This window comes from Dermacentor andersoni, chromosome 4 (genome assembly GCF_023375885.2).
Source record: "Dermacentor andersoni chromosome 4, qqDerAnde1_hic_scaffold, whole genome shotgun sequence".
NCBI lineage: Eukaryota > Metazoa > Arthropoda > Arachnida > Ixodida > Ixodidae > Dermacentor > Dermacentor andersoni.
In genome coordinates, this window is record NC_092817.1 from 87,064,219 (window position 1) to 87,083,918 (window position 19,700).

A 19,700-nucleotide genomic window follows, 5' to 3' on the forward strand; every position below is an offset into this window, starting at 1 on the left:
ACTCACGAACTAGTCGTTTATTTGATACATCAATTTTTTCGGTGTTAATTGTGGCGGCAGCTGAATTTGACAGAATTGGAAGTTTTCTTTTTTATTTCTAAATTGAAGGTTCACAACTCCATTGGTTCCTGAGTAGCTTATTCAACTTTGGAAAGATTCAATATTATTGAAATAAGAAATGAAGCAATCCTATGGCGGCCTGCAAAAAGAAGTGCGATAGAACAAAGTGGAGTCTGGGTTGTTAGTACAGTACAGTTGCAAAGTACAGTTTTATTACATATTTTGGCGCAGTCGGCTTCATGCGATCCATGATGTGAGTAACCTTATTCGTTCAGCAAGCCGAAGACTGCCTCGTCTTCACGAAGTACGCCCTCCTTAGAAACCCGCTGGTCGATCTTCCCATCGACGTGATGACAGGTAAGCTCGTGTCTATCGTTCTGCATAGGCATTTATGTCTTCGTACAAACTCTTAGAAAAAGGGTCCGTGAAGATAAACCATTAGGTCTCCCTTTCCACCACCTTGTGATACCGCAAGTTCAGAAGTCAGCCGCATCGGAACCAACTTACCATTAAGATATCTCCGTTATGCTACAAAGAATTAAATTTCAACAAAAGCAAGTTTTACAGCAAAATGAAATAATTCAGACTCTTGTCTGGGCTCTGACCCTTAAATAAACGTTCCTACTGAGGTTGTGGAACCTGAACCCTTTGATGGTTTGTCGGGGAATCCAGAAGCTTGGATTGCGTTCTTTGAATACGCTTGTCGACAAAATGGCTGGGACACAGAGGCAAGAAGAGTGAAGCTGATGCTCCCCTTTCTACATGGCATCGCAAGAAAATGGTACGAGCTGCGTATCACGGGACATCAATGTGATGCGTGGAGCACGTGGAAGGAGGGCTTCATCTCGTCATTCTGTGACAGCCCGTTTGATCGATGGGAACAAGATATATCTTATCGCTATAGGTCTGGAGCAGTGCTGGACTATTTCTTCGAAAAGCGTCAACTAAATCAACTTGCAGAGACCGAACTTCCACTGAAATTTGTTACAAAGCTCATAATGCATGGCCTACCTCGGGAATTGCAACGATAAATTCAAGCTGCAGCACAAAAAACTATGAGGCTTTGCTGGAGTCACTTCAAGAGATCGCCTGCCATTGGATGGAGAGTACGACAAAGCCGCGTTGGGAGGTCCAAGGGGCAGAACCATTCAGAAACGGAGTTTCGTGAACGATTATTAAAGACAGTTCCCAAGAGGGAAGTCACCATAAGTCGTTGCATGCCGCTGAAAGAGAGTCGTTGCCTGAGGAATGCACTTTGCCCAGATTGAAAAAAAAAATACAACTAATAAACGAGGGTGCTCAGTCTGACCCTTTGAGAAAAAACGAAACTGTTTCTTTGATTTCTAGGACTTTGTTACATTTAGAAATTGAGGTTAATGGACCACGTACAAGAGTACTTATAGACGGCGGAGCTTCAGTATCCATTCTTAAAGAAGCAACGTAAGCCCGCAAGATGTATTCCAAGGGAGATTTGTTCTTGCGCGTAGGTATGATGGAAGCAAGAGAGAGTATTGTGAGTGAGCACGCCTGAAAAGTGAAGTACCAATCTAAAGAGGCAGAAGTTGTTGCATTAGTTTTAGGCACTGTGGAGTACTACTTTCTCCTATCTAGTCCGGGCATGAAGTTGTTGAGCCTGTATATTTATTAGGACGATACGGTGTCTGTTGATCAAGAGGCTGACCAAACAGAGTAAGGACAAAAAGAACACCGCCTACAGATGCTGAAGAAAGATAGTGTAATTCCTCAACTCTACCCTGAACTGGTATGCTTGGGAGGATATCCACCGGCAGCAACAACAAAGTTTGAAGTTCCATTTCACCTGTCCGACAAAACGGTTGTGAGAAAAAAGCCATACAACTTGACGAGAGAAAAGAAGGCATGACTAAAAGAAGAGCTACAAAAGATGTTAGATGCTAATGTAACTCGCCCGTCGGTGTTTCCCTTCGCTTCACCTGTCACGATTGCTCCAAAGCAAAACGGCATCTGGCGGCTATGTACGGATTACAAAGCAGTAAACAACCAAACCCTGTTCATTCCTTTTCCAATGCCAAGGATTGACACCATCATCAATGAAACCGGAGGCTGTACCTGTTTTTCACACAGATTTCTTCAAGGGATTCTGGCAGGCGCCACTGCAAGAAGACACCAAGCAATACACCGCATTTACGACTTCATTTGGCATATACGAATATAACCACCCCCCTGTTGGATGGAAAAGCTCACCTAGTTGGTTTCAAAAGACGATGAACACTGTTTTGAATCCCTACATTGGACGCTTCTGCAATGTTTACGTGGACGACATTATTATATACTCTAAAAGTGAAAAGCGGCATGAGGAACACCTGCGTCATATTATGGCAGCGTTATCTGACGCTAAGCTAAAAGTTAATTTCAAGAAGAGAGTTCTTCATAACTAAGGTTACATTTCTTGGCAGAGTTTTGGACAGAACAACGAAGAATACGAAAGAAGAATCAGTAGCTCGCATAGCAAAACTAGTAAAGCCATATGATGTACAATCCGCGTGTTCCTAGGCTTGGCGGGTCATCTCAGAGCATTCATTCAAGATTATGCTCTCAAAAGTCGCTGTCTGACAAGACTGACTCCGAAGGATGTCCCCTTTTGTTGGATAGAAGAATGTGATGACGCCTACCGAGAATTTAGTCCGTATAATTTCTTCTGATCCTATGTTGTGCTTACCAGACATTGCGCTGCCCTTCGGATTGACTACCGATGCTTCTCACTATGGAACGGGAGCTGTATATCAGAGAGACTAATCACGACCACCAAACCAATAGCTTCGTCTATTTGGATACTACAGCTACACATTTAACAAAACTGAATTGAACTATACCAAAATAGAAAAAAAAGCTGTCGCCATTTTAAAAGCCATAAGCTACTTCCGTTCATATGTGGAAGGTGCAAAGTTCAAGCTATACTCAGACCATGAAGCACTAACGTACATATTGAAGATGGCCGAACTGAAGGGAAAGATAGCCAGTTGGGTGGGTGAACTGCAGCAATATTGACACGTGTACTTATATTTATCGGGCGACCACGTTTCGCCGCCTAACAAATCTTATCGCACAGCGCGGGACGCGCCTGCATGTATCCGAAGTTTCTGGAAAGTTATCGATGCTTCTATCCGCTGTATGTTGTCGCCGAACCTTGTGTTATCTGATTTCATCGCGTGACGCGAATAGTGTAGAACTTTGTGGAAGGCACGCGGGTCCCAACGATTAGTCTGGAACATTCGACGACTGCTGTATAAAAGCGGACGCGCTGGACCCGGTGATCAGATTTTCGACGATCGCCGACTGTGTTCGCCGCTCTCGTTGTGCTTTAAGTGTAGCCTGTTTTGTGGGCACAGGTTCGCCCAATAAAAGCTAGTTTTGCCTTTCACAGTATTGCTACTGTGTTCTTTGCCGTCACGACCACGTGACATCTGGTGGAGGTGCTTTTGGTCCATGTACCGGACGCCCCCGACAAGCCGTGATCCAAGCCCGGACCGTAAAGAGAGCACCAACGTAGTCACGGACCATCGAGTAAGCCGTCGTCTACAACAGCTGCCCCCGGAACACGGACTTCTACCTGAGAAGACCAAGAAGATCGTGGCCAAGACAACCCCAATGGCTGCCCCAGCGACCCCCGTTGTCCTGCAACAACCTCGGGACCCACCGACCTTCCATGGAGCAGCAACTGAAGACCCGGAATCCTGGCTGGAGACGTACGAGCGAATCGCGACTTTCAACAACTGGGACTCCGACGACAAGTTGCGGCATGTATACTTCGCCCTAGAAGACGCCGCCAGAACGTGGTTCGAGAACAGGGAGTCGACATTGACAACATGGGACCTGTTCCGTACCGGCTTCCTGCGCACCTTTTCAAGCGTCGTGCGCAAGGAAAGGGCCGAAGCTATGCTGGACGCCCGAGTGCAGCTACCTAACGAGAACGTCGCCATATTCACGGAAGAAATGAACCGCCTGTTCCGCCACGCCAACCCGGATATGCCCGAAGAGAAGAAAGTCCGCCTTCTCATGCGTGGCGTGAAGGAAGAACTTTTCGGCGCAATGATACGAAGTCCACCGAAGACCGTAGAAGAGTTTCTTCACGAGGCCACCAGCATCGAGAAGACACTCGAAATGCGGAACCGGCAATTCAACCGCCGCACGAACTCTACCAACTACACAGGAATTCAGTCACTGGCCACCGACGACCTGCGCGAGACTATCCGAGCGGTCGTGCGGGAGGAACTACAAAAGCTGTTCCCGTCATCGCAGCCTCAAGTGGCTTCGATTGCCGACGCCGTACGTGAGGAGCTCCAACAACAACTCGGAGTAGCCCCTGAATCGCCGCAGCCTCAGCCGCAAGCGATGACATACGCCGCTGTAGCCCGCCGTCACGTTCCCCCTCCGCGCCCACGGCAGGGCCCAGTGACGACACAGTTCCGTCGTCCACCACCAACCCTGCCGCCAGCACGCCAACCCGTCACCCCACGCGGCATTCCAAGGAAGACTGACGTTTGGCGCGCCCCTGACCATCGCCCGCTTTGCTATCACTGCGGAGAAGCCGGGCACATCTACCGCCGATGCCCATACCGGGAGATGGGACTCCGAGGGTTCGCCTTGAACGCGCCGCGACCACAGATTGGCGAACGACCTCGCGATATCGCCGACTACCTCGCCGCCACTCAGTGGAGCCCTCGACGACCGTCCCGTTCGCCGTCACCAGGCCGTTACCTGTCGCCGCAGCGCCGACCATACACTGGCCCAGCCCGGGGCCGGTCTGCGAGCCCATATCCGGAAAACTAAAAGCAGCAACCGATGGAGGTGCGGTTGCTGTTCGTCGAACTGACGAAGATCCTCCCACGCCGACGGAGACGCCGAAGAGACCATCTCCACGACATAATAATGACACGCCGCCGTCCCGACGAAGTCAGAAAGCCAAGACTACACCGACAAAAGACTACGTGACGACGCGACGTTCCAGCTTCAGTTTAACGCGACGCAGCCGTGATCCGACGCCAAGACCTAACTGCAACGCCAGACAAAGAACCACCGACCTCGACGTGCTTCCCGACGGCCACGCAGTTACCGCCTTAGTGCACACAGGGGCCGATTACTCCGTAATGAGTGGACACATCGCCGCCCAGTTGAAGAAGGTTAAGACCGCATGGGAAGGCCCTCAAATTCGGACCGCTGGAGGACACCTCATCACGCCGACTGGAATATGCACGGCAAGAATAACCATTCATAACCGGACTTACCCTGCCACCTTCGTTATCCTCCAACACTGTTCACGAGACGTCATTCTCGGTATGGACTTCCTGAACCAACACGGCGCAATCATCGACCTGCAGTCGAAGTCTATAACGCTGTCGGAAGATAAAGCGACACCGCCGGAGAGCCCTCGTAGTCGCCACGCCTTGAGTGTGCTCGAAGATCAAGTGAGCATCCCGCCTCGCTCCAGCGTTGTTATTTCGGTCGGCACAGAAACACCCGCTGACGTAGAAGGCGTCATCGAAGGCGACCAACGTCTATTGCTAGACCGTGAAATTTGCGTCGCAAGAGGGATCGCTCGACTGCATGGAGGGAAAACTGAAGTGTTGCTGACAAACTTCAGCCAGGAGTTCAAGCACATCAACAAGGGCACGACGATCGGGTACATTGAGGAAATTCTGGAAACCAGTAATGCGTTTGTCCTCTCGGATTCCGCCGCATCTGTCCCGACGACCATGGTTCCCGAACCAAACTACGACATTAATCCAAGTCTCCCCATGGGCAAGCAGCAACAGCTCAGAAGTCTGCTCCGACGATACAAAGCCTGCTTTTCGACATCATCGAGGATTCGACAAACACCAGTCGCCAAGCATCGCATATTCACCGTGGAGTGCACTCGACCACTCCGCCAGAGCCCTTACCGAGTTTCGCCGCGAGAACGTGAAGCTATAAGAGAACAAGTCGACGAAATGCTGCGCGACGACATCATCCAGCCGTCGAAAAGCCCGTGGGCGTCCCCTGTTGTCCTGGTGAAGAAAAAGGACGGAACCCTACGTTTCTGCGTCGATTATCGTCGTCTGAACAAGATGACGAAGAAGGACGTATAGCCCCTCCCACGGATAGACGACTCATTGGATCGGCTCTGCAACGCTAAATACTTCTCGTCGATGGACCTCAAGTCTGGCTATTGGCAAATAGAAGTCGACCAAAGAGATCGCGAAAAGACCGCCTTCATCACCCCGGACGGCCTCTACGAGTTCAAGGTTATGCCATTTGGACTGTGCTTCGCGCCCGCAACGTTCCAACGGGTGATGGACACGGTTTTAGCAGGATTGAAGTGGCAGACCTGTCTCGTTTACTTGGATGACGTCGTTGTCTTCGCCGGCAATTTCGACGATCACCTTAGGCGGCTTGCAACAGTACTAGAGGCCATCATGTCATCAGGACTTACTCTGAAGCCGGAAAAGTGCCACTTCGCTTACCAGGAGCTTCTATTTTTAGGCCACGTCATCAGCAAATCTGGAGTCCGCCCCGACCCGCAGAAGACAGCTGCCATTGCAACGTTCCCGCAGCCCATCGACAAGAAGGCAGTGCGTAGATTCCTTGGCATGTGTGCCTACTACAGGCGCTTTGTCAAGGACTTTTCACGCATCGCGGAGCCGCTAACCCATCTAACCAAATGTGATGTCGAGTTCAAGTGGGAAACGCCGCAGGCTGACGCATTTCAAGAACTCAAACGACGCATGCAGTCGCCGCCCGTACTTGCGCACTTCGACGAGCACGCCGATACCGAAATTCACACTGACGCCAGTAGCCTAGGCCTCGGTGCCGTCCTAGTCCAGAGAAAAGATGGACATGAACACGTGATAGCTTACGCTAGCCGGTCGTTGTCAAAAGCGGAAGGCAATTATTCTACAACCGAAAAGGAATGCCTCGCCATCGTTTGGGCTACAGCGAAATTTCGCCCTTACCTATATGGCAGGCCATTCAAAGTGGTCAGCGACCATCACGCGTTGTGTTGGCTAGCTAACTTAAAGGACCCTTCAGGACGGCTGGCACGGTGGAGCCTCAGACTACAAGAATATGACATCACTGTAACATACAAGTCGGGGCGAAAACACTCAGATGCCGATTGCCTATCACGCGCCCCCGTTGACCCGCCGCCGCAAGATGACGAGGATGACGACGCCTTCCTTGGCATAATAAGCGCGGTAGATTTCGCCGAACAACAACGAGGGGACCCGGAGCTAAAAGCCCTAGTCGAGTATTTGGAAGGGCACACCGACGTTGTCCCTAGGGCATTTAAGCGTGGATTATCTTCGTTCACGCTTCAAAACAACCTACTCGTGAAGAAGAACTTCTCACCAGTCCGCGCCAACTACCTTCTTGTTGTTCCGTCGGCGCTGCGTCCAGAAGTACTGCACGCCCTACATGACGATCCGACCGCTGGGCACCTCGGTTTCTCCCGAACGCTATCGAGGATACAAGAAAAGTATTACTGGCCGCACCTAACCGCCGATGTCGCCCGTTACGTCAAGACATGCCGAGACTGTCAGCGACGCAAGACACCACCGACAAGGCCAGCGGGATTACTACAGCCGATCAAGCCTCCTCACCGACCTTTTCAGCAGATCGGGATGGACTTGTTGGGACCGTTTCCGACATCAACTTCCGGAAATAAGTGGATCGTCGTAGCGACGGACTATCTCACCCGCTTCGCTGAAACTAAAGCTCTACCGAAAGGCAGCGCAGCCGAAGTGGCGAAATTTTTCGTCGAGAACATCCTGCTGCGACATGGTGCTCCAGAAGTCCTCATCACCGACAGAGGAACGGCTTTTACAGCAGAGCTCACGCAAGCCATTCTGCAATACAGCCAGACAAGTCACAGGAGGACAACTGCCTACCATCCGCAGACGAATGGTCTCACGGAGCGCCTGAACAAGACCCTCGCCGACATGCTAGCAATGTACGTCGACGTCGAACACAAGACGTGGGATGCGGTCCTGCCGTACGTAACATTCGCTTATAACACGGCGGTACAAGAAACAACACAGATCACGCCATTTAAGCTGGTTTACGGCAGGAACCCGACGACGACGATCGACGCTATGCTGCCGCACGTCACTGACGAGGAAAATCTTGACGTCGCTTCCTATCTCCAGCGCGCCGAAGAAGCTCGACAGCTCGCCCGCTTACGGATCAAGAACCAGCAGCGTACCGACAGCCGACAGTACAACCTGCGACGACGCTTCGTCGAGTACCAGCCCGGCGACCGTGTTTGGGTATGCACCCCGATACGCCGACGAGGACTAAGTGAGAAGCTACTGCGACGCTATTTCGGACCCTACAAGGTTATCCGACGTATTAGCACACTGGACTATGAGGTCGTGCCAGACGGCATTTCGCATTCACAGCGGCGCTGCGCACGATCTGAAGTGGTCCACGTGGTGCGCCTTAAACCCTTTTACGGACGCTGACGAACTTCCTTATTTTGTTGTCTTCTTTGCTACGAGTGCTTTTCCTTATTACTTTCGTTTGTTTGCAGCATCGGGTCGATGCTTCTTAAGAGGGGGGTATTGACACGTGTACTTATATTTATCGGGCGACCACGTTTCGCCGCCTAACAAATCTTATCGCACAGCGCGGGACGCGCCTGCATGTATCCGAAGTTTCTGGAAAGTTATCGATGCTTCTATCCGCTGTATGTTGTCGCCGAACCTTGTGTTATCTGATTTCATCGCGTGATGCGAATAGTGTAGAACTTTGTGGAAGGCACGCGGGTCCCAACGATTATAAAAGCGGACGCGCTGGACCCGCTGATCAGATTTTCGACGATCGCCGACTGTGTTCGCCGCTCTCGTTGTGCTTTAAATGTAGCCTGTTTTGTGGGCACAGGTTCGCCCAATAGAAGCTAGTTTTGCCTTTCACAGTATTGCTACTGTGTTCTTTGCCGTCACGACCACGTGACAATATGATTTTGAAGTAGCTCATCGCCCGGAAGCTTCTATGAAGGAGGCGGATGCAATGTCGCGATTAGCCATTATGCTTCCAGGCAACCTTGAAGAGGCAAATCTTGCAAGGATATGGGAAGGAACCGAGGTTTTGCAACGTGCTAAGAATGGACGAGTTGCCGTCCATTTTTACAGTTCTATCATAAAAAATATGACTAAAACTAAAATCAGATTCCTGATCGAGATTAATATATATTTTTAATGCAACAGATCTCTTAAGAGTCAGTCCCATTGATGCTAAAAAATTCGAATTCTCCGCTACCATGTAAGCATACAGAAGGTGCCGATATACAGCTTCATCTTAAGAGTGTGTCCGTGTCTTCTCATATATACATGAGAGACCTCCCAGAAAACCCGGTACGTCTGAAACATCAAAGCCTCGTTTGGTCACAGCTATGCGTACAACACTGATAATATTAGGACTAATAATTTATTGCCGATTGTTTTGTAGCCCTCAATTTAGTCAACTACACAAGGTAACGCATGTAACAAAGCATATCTTACCACAGCTCAGTAGGAAAATTGGTATCAGCTGTACCTTGCGGGAGCTGAAAAAAAAAAGAAAAAAGGTTGTGTCATGATAGGAAAGCAAGACATTTTCTTCCTTTTCAAGGTCTTGTGGACTGCACGTACTTATTAGGCGTAAATAAATAAAAGGCCCGGTGCCGACTGTCACTCTCCTAAGATCACCGTGTGACCCTGACTAGATGACAAGACGAAACGGCGCTTTAAATATCTGCTAAAAAATAAAACCATTTTTATCTTAAAGTTAAATGTTTTCATCATTGTCAAATAACAAGCAGTAATCTGATGGATAGCTCTGCCTCTGATGAAAGTTCATAGATTTTTGAAGTTACATACGACCGGTAATATTGCCACGGACCAGCACTATTGATGAGAAAGAGGCCAAGCGCTTCTGCGATTGACGGTGGCAGCTGACACAAGCTGCCGCTTTTCAGTCACTCATTGATATTCTTTTGTCTATTTTATGTATACTGCCTCTCGTCTGCATGTTTTCACGTAAGTTCTTGGCGGAAGTAGCATTCGTTGTGCTCTTCACGGAGCTACTCAGTGGACCCTACCTGGTGGTGGTGTTCACCTCCTGCGTTGTGGAAATGTCCAACCCGAAAAAAAATTTTCATGGCTCCGATTGTCCACATCTTGAAGATCTGCAAAAACGCATCAGCATCACCAACAGGTGGATTTATCATGTTCCCAAATGCAATGTTTAACTAAAAGTGCCAATTTGGAGGACGCTTAAGCTTCGCCTTTAAGAGTGGAAGCCGATAGCATTCAAACATGCCCGACCGCTTCTCACGCTTCCCGGCAACTGCAGCTTAAGTCTCAAGTCCTAAGCTTATGTAATCGCATTGTTTGCCACGAAACGCTGGCGGTGAACGGTACGCACGAAGGCGAGCTTTCTGGTAGAAACACGGCCTCTTGCGTGGCCAATCTTCTCTTATTGTTTGGCACTTTTAATATTTCAATCTGAGAAGATTTAACATAATAGGAATGCGCTGTCGGTGTTCTCTTTCATGATATTTGATTGTTGGCTATCATTCTCAAAATTCCGAGTGAGACCTTTGTAAAGCATGTAATACAAGGCGTGATCAACTTCAGTGTTATATAGAACAAAAGCCTTGGTGCCGTATACAATACAAACTGCAATTTTTCGCTCACAGGATGCCAACGCCGGCAAGCCAACTCTTGCGGGGCAGAAGTAACTGCACCCTGGCAGCAACCAGGCGCCTCACAGCGCTCACCGGTAGGAGCGCCGCCAGTGCCGTTGCAGGCGTTGCTTCTCAATGGAGCACGAGATGAGGCACTGCCATCGCCATTAGCATGGAACCAGTAAGATATTACGTCACACTGGCTTCGCGTCACCCACTCAAACCAAGCGTACACCATCAGCAGGAACACTGCGCTTGCACACTGCATTGCTGCCAGCAGTGGGAGGCTGAACGCCGGCCTGGTTCCGCCATCGTCCCGATTGAGCGGAGCACTAACGATGCGTCCACTTCGCTTCGTCGTTTTTGCACCTAAACTCCACATTCTGGAGTCCGTCGAACCTCCCGCGTGCAAGCCGCGCAAGCAGCGTCGATGGCGGGAAAGCACGGTGACGCTCCCAACGGCAACCGCGCATAAACACTTTTCGAGTCTTCCTATAAATGCTATTGCAGCAAAAATACACAGATCAAACGCATTTTTGTAGTATGACATGATGCTCGTTTAAGTTAGTGAGGTAGCAGCAATAGTGGTTGGCACGAGCAGTCTTATTGCCTATTGGGTGCGAGCTCCGCCACTGGAAAAGCTGGCGCCACCGTCGGCGTGACGTGGCATGAGGGATCACGTGGACACAGCGGCCGCGTCGGCTGCTTGGGAAGCGCCGAAGCGAGCTGAAAACGAAAGTTTAAAGTCCCACCTGCGCCGCGATTCTGATTGGGTGGTGAGGCTTTACCGCCTTGGTTGTCTGACATTTGAAAGTACTATAATAGGTAGCGGCTGCCTTTGGAGGCGCGCAGCATGGTAGGCTACTGCTCGGTGCCGCAGTGCCGGACGTAGCCCGGTGTCCGCCTTATTCACATGTAGCCGCAGGAAAAGGAGCTGCGTGAAGGTCGGCTCGCGAAACTTAGAACCGGCAGTCAGCCATCAGTTCCAACTCGGGTATGCAGCAAGAACAGACGCGAGGAAGATTTCTGCTACGGCGCCGGGACTGCGATGTTCGGTGAGTAGCATGAAACGCGCTCTGAGACGCTCACCCGTGCCCGCTGCTCGGCTAACGTCATGACGGTTTGGTCTATGAACTTGTTGATGCTAGATACTGGCAAGTTCACTGGAACAGAGGGTGCGGTAAGACGCACATTAAAAAAAAGGCAGAGCATACGGTCACATTTGTGTTATGAATTAATTCACTGGATTACGAAAAAGAAGCAGAGGGAAATCGCACGCTGAGAAGACTGATAAACATACTGTTCGACGCAACTTGAGAAATAATATTGAAATGTCCAAGAATTTAGAAGACAAAAAAGGATTGAATCGTCGCGTCTGCACATCGGAGTCGCCCTAGGCATCGAAGTCTCTATAACGAAATTATTTTTGAACCGTTCTGATAGCGTCCATGCAACAATGGTTGCTAATTACTGTCAAATGCCCATATGCTACGGCCGAAAGCTCACGGCACGGTGCGAAAGCGCGCTCACAGCGAAAGCAAAACATTGTGCGCGACATGCATGCACACGTGCAGTAGGTTGCTGCGAACCCGCGGGATCGCTGCGTTCAGGCGTCATTCTGTTATACTCCATTTGGGTATACAGACAACGCACTATAGAATTGGCCTGTGGTTTAGCTCTGGTTAACCCTAGTTTAATTGCGAAAGCAAGAGCTGCATGGCTACGCTTCTTCTGGCGTCTCTTAAGCGCGTTGTCTCTTACTCGCTTCGTTCTGTCGTTGTTGCGTCTCTTTCGCACTCTCGATAACGACTAAATACAATAAGGTAAAGCGCATATATATATATATATATATGCCCTCCACGAGACACCTTCTCTCCCTCTACCACAGCGGAGCACATCTGGTGGAGTGAGCGTCGATGGCGGCGTCATCTGTTGGGGCGCGGCTGCGGCTTTGCTAGGCAACGGCGGCTCAAGGTCGTTCGTCGGCCACGGCATATGGAATACGGCGCGATGAGCCGAAACGGCTCGCTGGCTGGCGTCGCTTTAAAAACATATTTCGCATAGTTTACTCGCAGCGTTTGCCTACCTTTCACGTAAGAAGCCGGCTCGGGAGACTCCATCGTGGCGACCGCGTGCAGTGGCGTTCACTGTACGTATTCGGTAAAGAAATACCGTCTGTAAAGATTCTGTGCTTTCAGTTTGCTAAAAATTATTATATCGAGCCAAGAACTTCCCTCGTTTTGAGAGTACTTTCACAGATATCCAGGAGCGCTGGCGCGTGGTGTTTTTATTGAGCGGCGTAAACGAAACCTATGAGGAGCGCGCCGCGTGATCCCTCATATTACGCAAGGGAGGCGCTTCCGACAGATGGCGACGCCGTATGTCCTCGCCCCCAATAGTTTAGTTAATAGTAGGTAATCTATAGTAGTTCTATAGTAGTAGTATATAGTAGTAGTAGTAGTAGTAGTATAATAGTAGTAATCTATAGTTAATAGTAGGTAATAATAGTAGGTTAGTTGCCTTCGTCACCGAGGACGAAGGCAATAACGGTACTTGTCGAGGGAACAGTGCTTATTGGAATCGTACGGAAATAGCACGACGTACGTGCAAACACATTCTGGGTTCATACCTTTGAACCCTGACTTGTCCTGACGGCAATAGCGCACAGGATAAAGTATTTCAGGCGCACAAAATCTACTTTTTAATCCATGATTGCATAGCAGCTGTTGCCTCCGTTAGGTGAGCTTTCAAATAGTGCTATCCATGACACAGCTTCAGTTCCTTCAATAAGTCTTTATGTTTGAAAGGCTGACTGATTTAATTAAGAACACTACACAGTCTCGCGTGTTTGCAGCTGGCGAGATAGAGATCATGCATTTCTATTTCAAGGTTTACATTCGTATTACTTAAAGAAAATGTGAAAGAATAAACAAAAAACATAGATCCTTCCAAAACTCAAACAGCCTTGGTTGTAAACAACAAATGTCATTCAGATTGGTTAAATGGCCGTTTATTTGGGACAGTTCTGGACGTTTTACATGCATCCAGAGAAAGGGAGTAGTCCAGATAGGAATGGACCACTGGTTGCTCAAAGCGCTAGCAAATATACCGCAACGGCAGCCTACCAAATCACGAAGCATCTTAGAATGCTAGTAATGAACAGCAAGGGACAGCTCAGGACCGCGTGCCACTGCTTGCTCCAAATGGCCACCGCAAGGCCTTTCTTGGTTGGCGCTGCCTGGCTTCCTTGCTTGTGTCGAGAGCCATTTGGGCGAATTGTTGACTAGAATTAAATACAACCTTCATGCATCGTAGCGACGTGTGAAAAGAACATAATTGTGACGCACAGGTCAGTTGGTGCAGCATTGTCAAGAATGAGACAGCACAGTACAAAGAACGGAGAACCAGGCGAAACAAAAAACAACTTATTCACGACTAAATATAACTGGGGAGAATACTTCCTTTCCTAAAAAGGCAAGCACGCGTACGTCAACCTTTTTTGCACATAACTTCTTTTTCAGCACATGCTCACTTCTCAGCACACGCTGGAATGATTAATGAAGTTTTGCAGCTTTGCGCTAAAGGCGAAGCATTGACATCAATGGCAAATATTCAGCGTCGCGTTCCAACTGGCACCATGCAGCACGTAGGTGAACTCTTGCTAGGCAAAAGAAATTGCACGCTGGCAGCTACAAGGCGCTTCACAACCCTCACCACGTTCGCATGATTGTGAGCACTGGCAGTGGCGTTGCAGGACGTCGCTTCTCCATTGAGTACGGTACGAGACCAACAGGAAACTATCCGCATTAGTGTGTACTGTTATGTCGTCTATCAGATATGGCCACTGCATGCCGAGCGAACTCGGGCACGTCAATTGAGTGAAACAACTCCGATAGCGTCTGCCCGTTCTTTAGGAGCAGCCCACTTTTATTTCACTCTGTGACGCTATACACACGTGAGTGATGACGCAACAGATCACGACATAAGCCAAAAGCAACAAGAAGAAACATCTGCTTGACGCAACAGTGGTGTTTCTTGACTAAAGGGACTGACAACTAATTCTCATGTTACCAATGTTTTAGTGCAATTGAAAGCTTACCAGTCAGAGGGCCTAATCATAAAGTGCTAACACGGAAAACAGCGTGGAACGTTTTTTATCAGGATTTTTTTTTATTTTCAGTGAGGATGTAGTCGTTCATTGGAAGCATGCTGAAAACGGTGATGGGTGAGCGCAATAGCGATTATACGCCGGCATAAGCGGGAGGCAGATGACAAGTGCAGCTGTAGCTGTGAGAAAGTATTGTTTTCTTTCTCAAGGCGATCTTCCTGTGATTCATGCTTTCCGAAGTGTTAAAGTATTTCGGTGATAATAGCTACGTGTTTTCGTGATTCGCTGTCCAACTGCTTTGTTATTTAACCAATGAGAACTAAACCAATCGCATCGAAAACGAACCGACGCTTGTACACGCGATAAGCAGTTCAGCATGTTGCCGTAGCCATACGTGCGCTTTTGCTTTCCGAAGCAAAGAATAAACGCGAATGTCTAATAATATACCAACTACAATTTTAAGAATTAATTTTGCTGTAGGTAATAACAGTCCGCTTACGTACAGTAATCTCATAGAATAGATCCGAAGTACCAAGGTTTCACCGCCAGGTCTAGTCACTTACTGTTATTCTTTAGATTTTCTTTGCCAGTTTAACATTATAATTCCTACTCAAATCGCGAGCAGCGCCCTAGAGTCTATCACTATAAATCATGGTTATTTCATTTCCATCAACGACTCACAACACATCCTGGCCAGTTGTCAGTCCCTTGAAGCTAAATCTTAGTGCAAACCAATTCACCTGAAAGTATCCCTTGTCAAGGCGAGGGACACTTTCAGGTGAATTGGACACTTGGACACTTTCAGGCAGACTACTTGGTCGCCGCTATGCTTCCAGGGTCAGGGAACCCCTTGGAGTGGTGGAAGAGCTACGGCAGCCAGCTGTCATGGCCCTTGGCCAGTCCTGGCCAAGGCGGCACAAAAGTATTTCATTGCTGCCACACAGGTAAGGAGTGAGAGGCTGTTTACAGCCGCTTTCAATTGAACTCCTTCGGCGTCAACTTAGGTCACATGGTATGTGGCCCACTTCAATGAACCTCTTTGTGGGCCACTTAAGTCACTGGCTATGTGCCACTGAAAGTCCGTCGCTCGTCAGTGGCATATACGGTTAAAAAGAAAACTCCACCAAATTTTTTTTCGATGCTAGGTGGAATCGAACCCGTGCCGTACATATCAGGACAATTTTCACTGAATATATATTCGGACACTTTGCGGCAGCACTGCTCAAGAGAGCAGCGTGCCCAGAGGGATGTGCGATAGAGGAGCCCAGCTGAATACACGCCTGCTGTATGACGCGTTTTATCGGTGGTGATACTGTACCTCTACATTGATTCGTCCAATGCTAATCGACTTAAAGTTGACATTTATCTTAAGATTGACCGTGCCGTTATCTTGTTATGTTATGATTTTGATATTTCACAGGCATTTAGGGAACAGACTCTTGAAAACGTGTCGCGGTTGCTCAACGGCACCTCAACGTACTCCTCAATGCTTTTCCCGGTCTCGTACCCTGACGCAGTGTCACAATCGAAACGCGATCACAAATGAAGTCTGTTTGGTTCAAAACGTCTCTTCTTGGTTGGTCGTCAGTCGAAGAAGTCGTTCGTGACTTAGGCGCTTCGTACCTGCGGCCGTGAGGCCTGTCATGTTGGGTCGCACGCCGGCCGCGTTTCTGTGACGCCCTACTAAATTTAGCAATTAGAAATTCAATATAGAAGAGCGTTCGGACCCATATTATTCAAAAAAACAGCGCTGCTGACACAGGACACAGAAAAGCGATTGGGACACAGGCCGTGTGTTTCCCAGTCTCATTTCTCTGTCATGCGTCGGTAGCGCTGTTTTTTTTTTTAAGTAATATGGAAAACCACCAATTCGCCCAATCTGCCGTTTTTCTTCAGTTCGGACCCAGTTCAGTCTTTCGCAATTGTGGCGCTAATTTTGTTTCGATTTCCTGCCGCATTCTCTAGCAAATACGTTCTTCTCCGTATAATTGACGGTTCAGTGGTACTTGGCAGCAATCAATGACATTAAAAGCAGTTAATGTTTTCCTTCAGATTCTGTGCTCTTTAATGGGGATTCGATGCGCCAGACTACAACGAAACCTACGTAAGCCTTCATTCTTACTGCAGCCATATGTGACTCCTTGAAGTTTGCGTTTCACCGTGACCATGCCTTAAGTAGCGACAAGCTTTGAAGCACCGCTGACGAACCGACGAGTGTCATTGGGAGGCGCTCATTTCTGGCAGCCACGTTCTTCCAAATTCTGTTCCCCCGCAGTCGTGCAAGTTACTGCGGGGCCAGTCATTTGCACGCAGTAAGCAGTGTTTCAGTGTGCGTTAACTTTTTTGTCTTTTCCTTGTGCGAAGAACTTCCTGCGGTCGACGGGACCGTAGAAACGCGGCAGATGTATCGCGCGCCCGCAATACAACGCTGCTGGCGTCGTGGTAAAGATGCGTTGAGAACGGTCGCCACCAGTAAGTAAAGTTCCCAACTACGGCGACAAATTTCGTGTTCGGCCTCACCACTGCAGTACTAAGCCGCATTTGGATTTGTATTTGACTGCATGGCGCCATGACTGAAACTTTGACTCATGCGACGCAGCAGCGGCCGTTGACGGTCGGGTGCCATCTACGCGGTGGGCCACTTCGGGAGATTAGGAAAAACGCGGCGGCCGACGCCGGCTGCGTGCGAGAGGAGATGCCGCTACCTAAACAAGAGCTGAAAATCTAGGGATTTTGATACGAACAAGATGGTGCGAAATAAGCGGCATTTGACTTACCTAGACGGGGCCAGGGGTCAGCGACGAAGCGCCTACGGGGCAGCCGTACTCAGCGCCGAATTTTCATCTTTTGCACACGAGGGAACGTGCCCACGAGGCTCCTGATCTTCTATTCTTAATGATGATGATGATCGCAGCCAAAAATTCTACTGGTCGCATATCGGTAGTACGCTAAACATTTAACGTTGTTGTCCCTGATTCCCTCTAATTGTCGAGATCAGTGCGTATTACGAGAGCAAGAAAATCCAGATTTAAAGGCAAGGAATAATAAGCAAAATAACGGAACTTCCGGTAAACAAATGAACAAAATGGACAGGTAACCGCAAGAACACGTAGCTATTGTTGCAAAAATACTTTAACACTTTGGAAGACATGAATCGCTGGATCATCGACTTGATAAACAAAATAATACTTTCTCACACCTACAGCCGCACCTGTCGTTTGGCTCCCACTAGTGCAGGCCAATAATCGCTATCATACTCACCTATCACAGTTTTCAGCATGCGCCACTGAACGACTTCATCCTCAGTGCAGATTGGCAAATTCTGATAAAAAATGTTCCACGGCGTTTTCCGCGTTACTACTTCATGATTAGACGCTGTGGCCGGTAAGCTTTCCATTGCACTAAGAAATGTGGGTACCAGGAAAATTGGTTGTCAGTCCCTTTAAGGTATTTGCAGAAACACCTTGCATATTGTTCCTATGTGTGTGCACTTATGTACTGGTAAATTTAGTGCAATTTATTTAGGATTATGAGGAGAAAAAATGCCGTAAGTCGGGAATTTCTGTGCCTATAGATTTGGAAATTCTTCGTCAAAGTATGCGAAACATAACTAGTGTAGATGATGTCGGAGGGGCACTAAAAGAAAATGAAGGCTGGGGGCTTCATTGTTGCTCTCGCTCCTCCACTTCTACAGCTGGCACCACTAAATGCTTTGCTGTGCCTTGTCCTTTGCGGATGCATGAAAGTGTAGCGTTTAGTAGACTACAACAACTTGCTCTCGCATACATCTGGTCAGAATACCAGACATATGTTCATGTGTACACAGACGGCTCCGCGTCACCTAGGGCATCGACAGCAGCTGTGGTGATACCAGCCCAACAGATGACTCGAGGTTTCATACTAGACCATAATTCAACATCAACCGCTGCAGAGCTTGTGGCTATTCGGGAAGCGATTCGCCACATCTGCGGGGAAAGACCTCAAGAGTGGTGCATTTTCACGGACTCAAAACCCGCGCTGCAAATTTTGGGATGCTTCCTGCGCCACACCGCATATCAGGTTCTGGCCCTGCAGATCACGGAGCTATTTTCATACGCTCAAGAAAAACACCACCGCATCGTGTTCCAATGGATCCCGGGACACTGTGGGCTCAACGGTAATGAGATGGCTGATGCTGCAGCAAGGCGCGCCCTCAGCAATGGCCTGCGAACTGTAGTACCATTCTCCAGGCCGGACATCACATGCCTCCTGTCGGAATTAATGAGGAGTGCGACGAGAAGATACTGGGCCCAGCCAGACGCTCGTCACGTCCGCCTTAAATGGCTGGATCCCGATATGAAATTTCCGATTCTGCGTGGAATTCCACGCCCTCATACATGCCTGATACACAGACTGCGATTAGGCGTCGCCTTCACGCGCAAATATTTGCACATTATTGGACGGACAGACTCCCCGGACTGTTCAGTGTGTGGCGCTGTAGAGAATATAGAACATGTGCTCGTGGTGTGCCCTGAGTATGCGCGCGAAAGACTGACATTGGCAGATACATTGAGACACTTACACAATGGACCACTGTCGGAGGACCTCTTGCTAGGCGCGTGGCCACAGAGTTGGCAGACGTCAGAGACAATGCGTGCACTTTCACGTTTCCTAGGTGACACGGGCCTGGACTCACGCCTGTGATACCAGTTGTGTAATGTGTCATTCACCACGTTCCTCCCATTATCATCCCCCATTGTGACACTTTTTCTCCCCCTCTTCCCCTTCCCTTACGTAGAGTAGCAGACCAGATGCTCCATTATCCGGCCGACCTCTCTACATTTTCCAATCATTAAAATACTTCTTCTTCTTCTT

The 19,700-nt window shown here is 48.8% G+C and overlaps 1 long non-coding RNA gene across 1 annotated transcript in view; it reads right to left on the reverse strand.

The window, feature by feature from the left end:
• The window catches only part of LOC140217114 (uncharacterized), a 43,833-nt gene extending 26,113 nt beyond the window's left edge, over positions 1–17,720 (reverse strand). Inside the window, exons 1-3 of the long non-coding RNA XR_011893617.1 lie at positions 17,624–17,720; positions 10,151–10,237; positions 9,573–9,616 (exon numbers count right to left, since the gene is read on the reverse strand). This is a non-coding gene — a long non-coding RNA (uncharacterized lncRNA). The remainder of the gene's footprint in view (positions 1–9,572; positions 9,617–10,150; positions 10,238–17,623) is intronic.
• Positions 17,721–19,700: the final 1,980 nt, after the last annotated feature.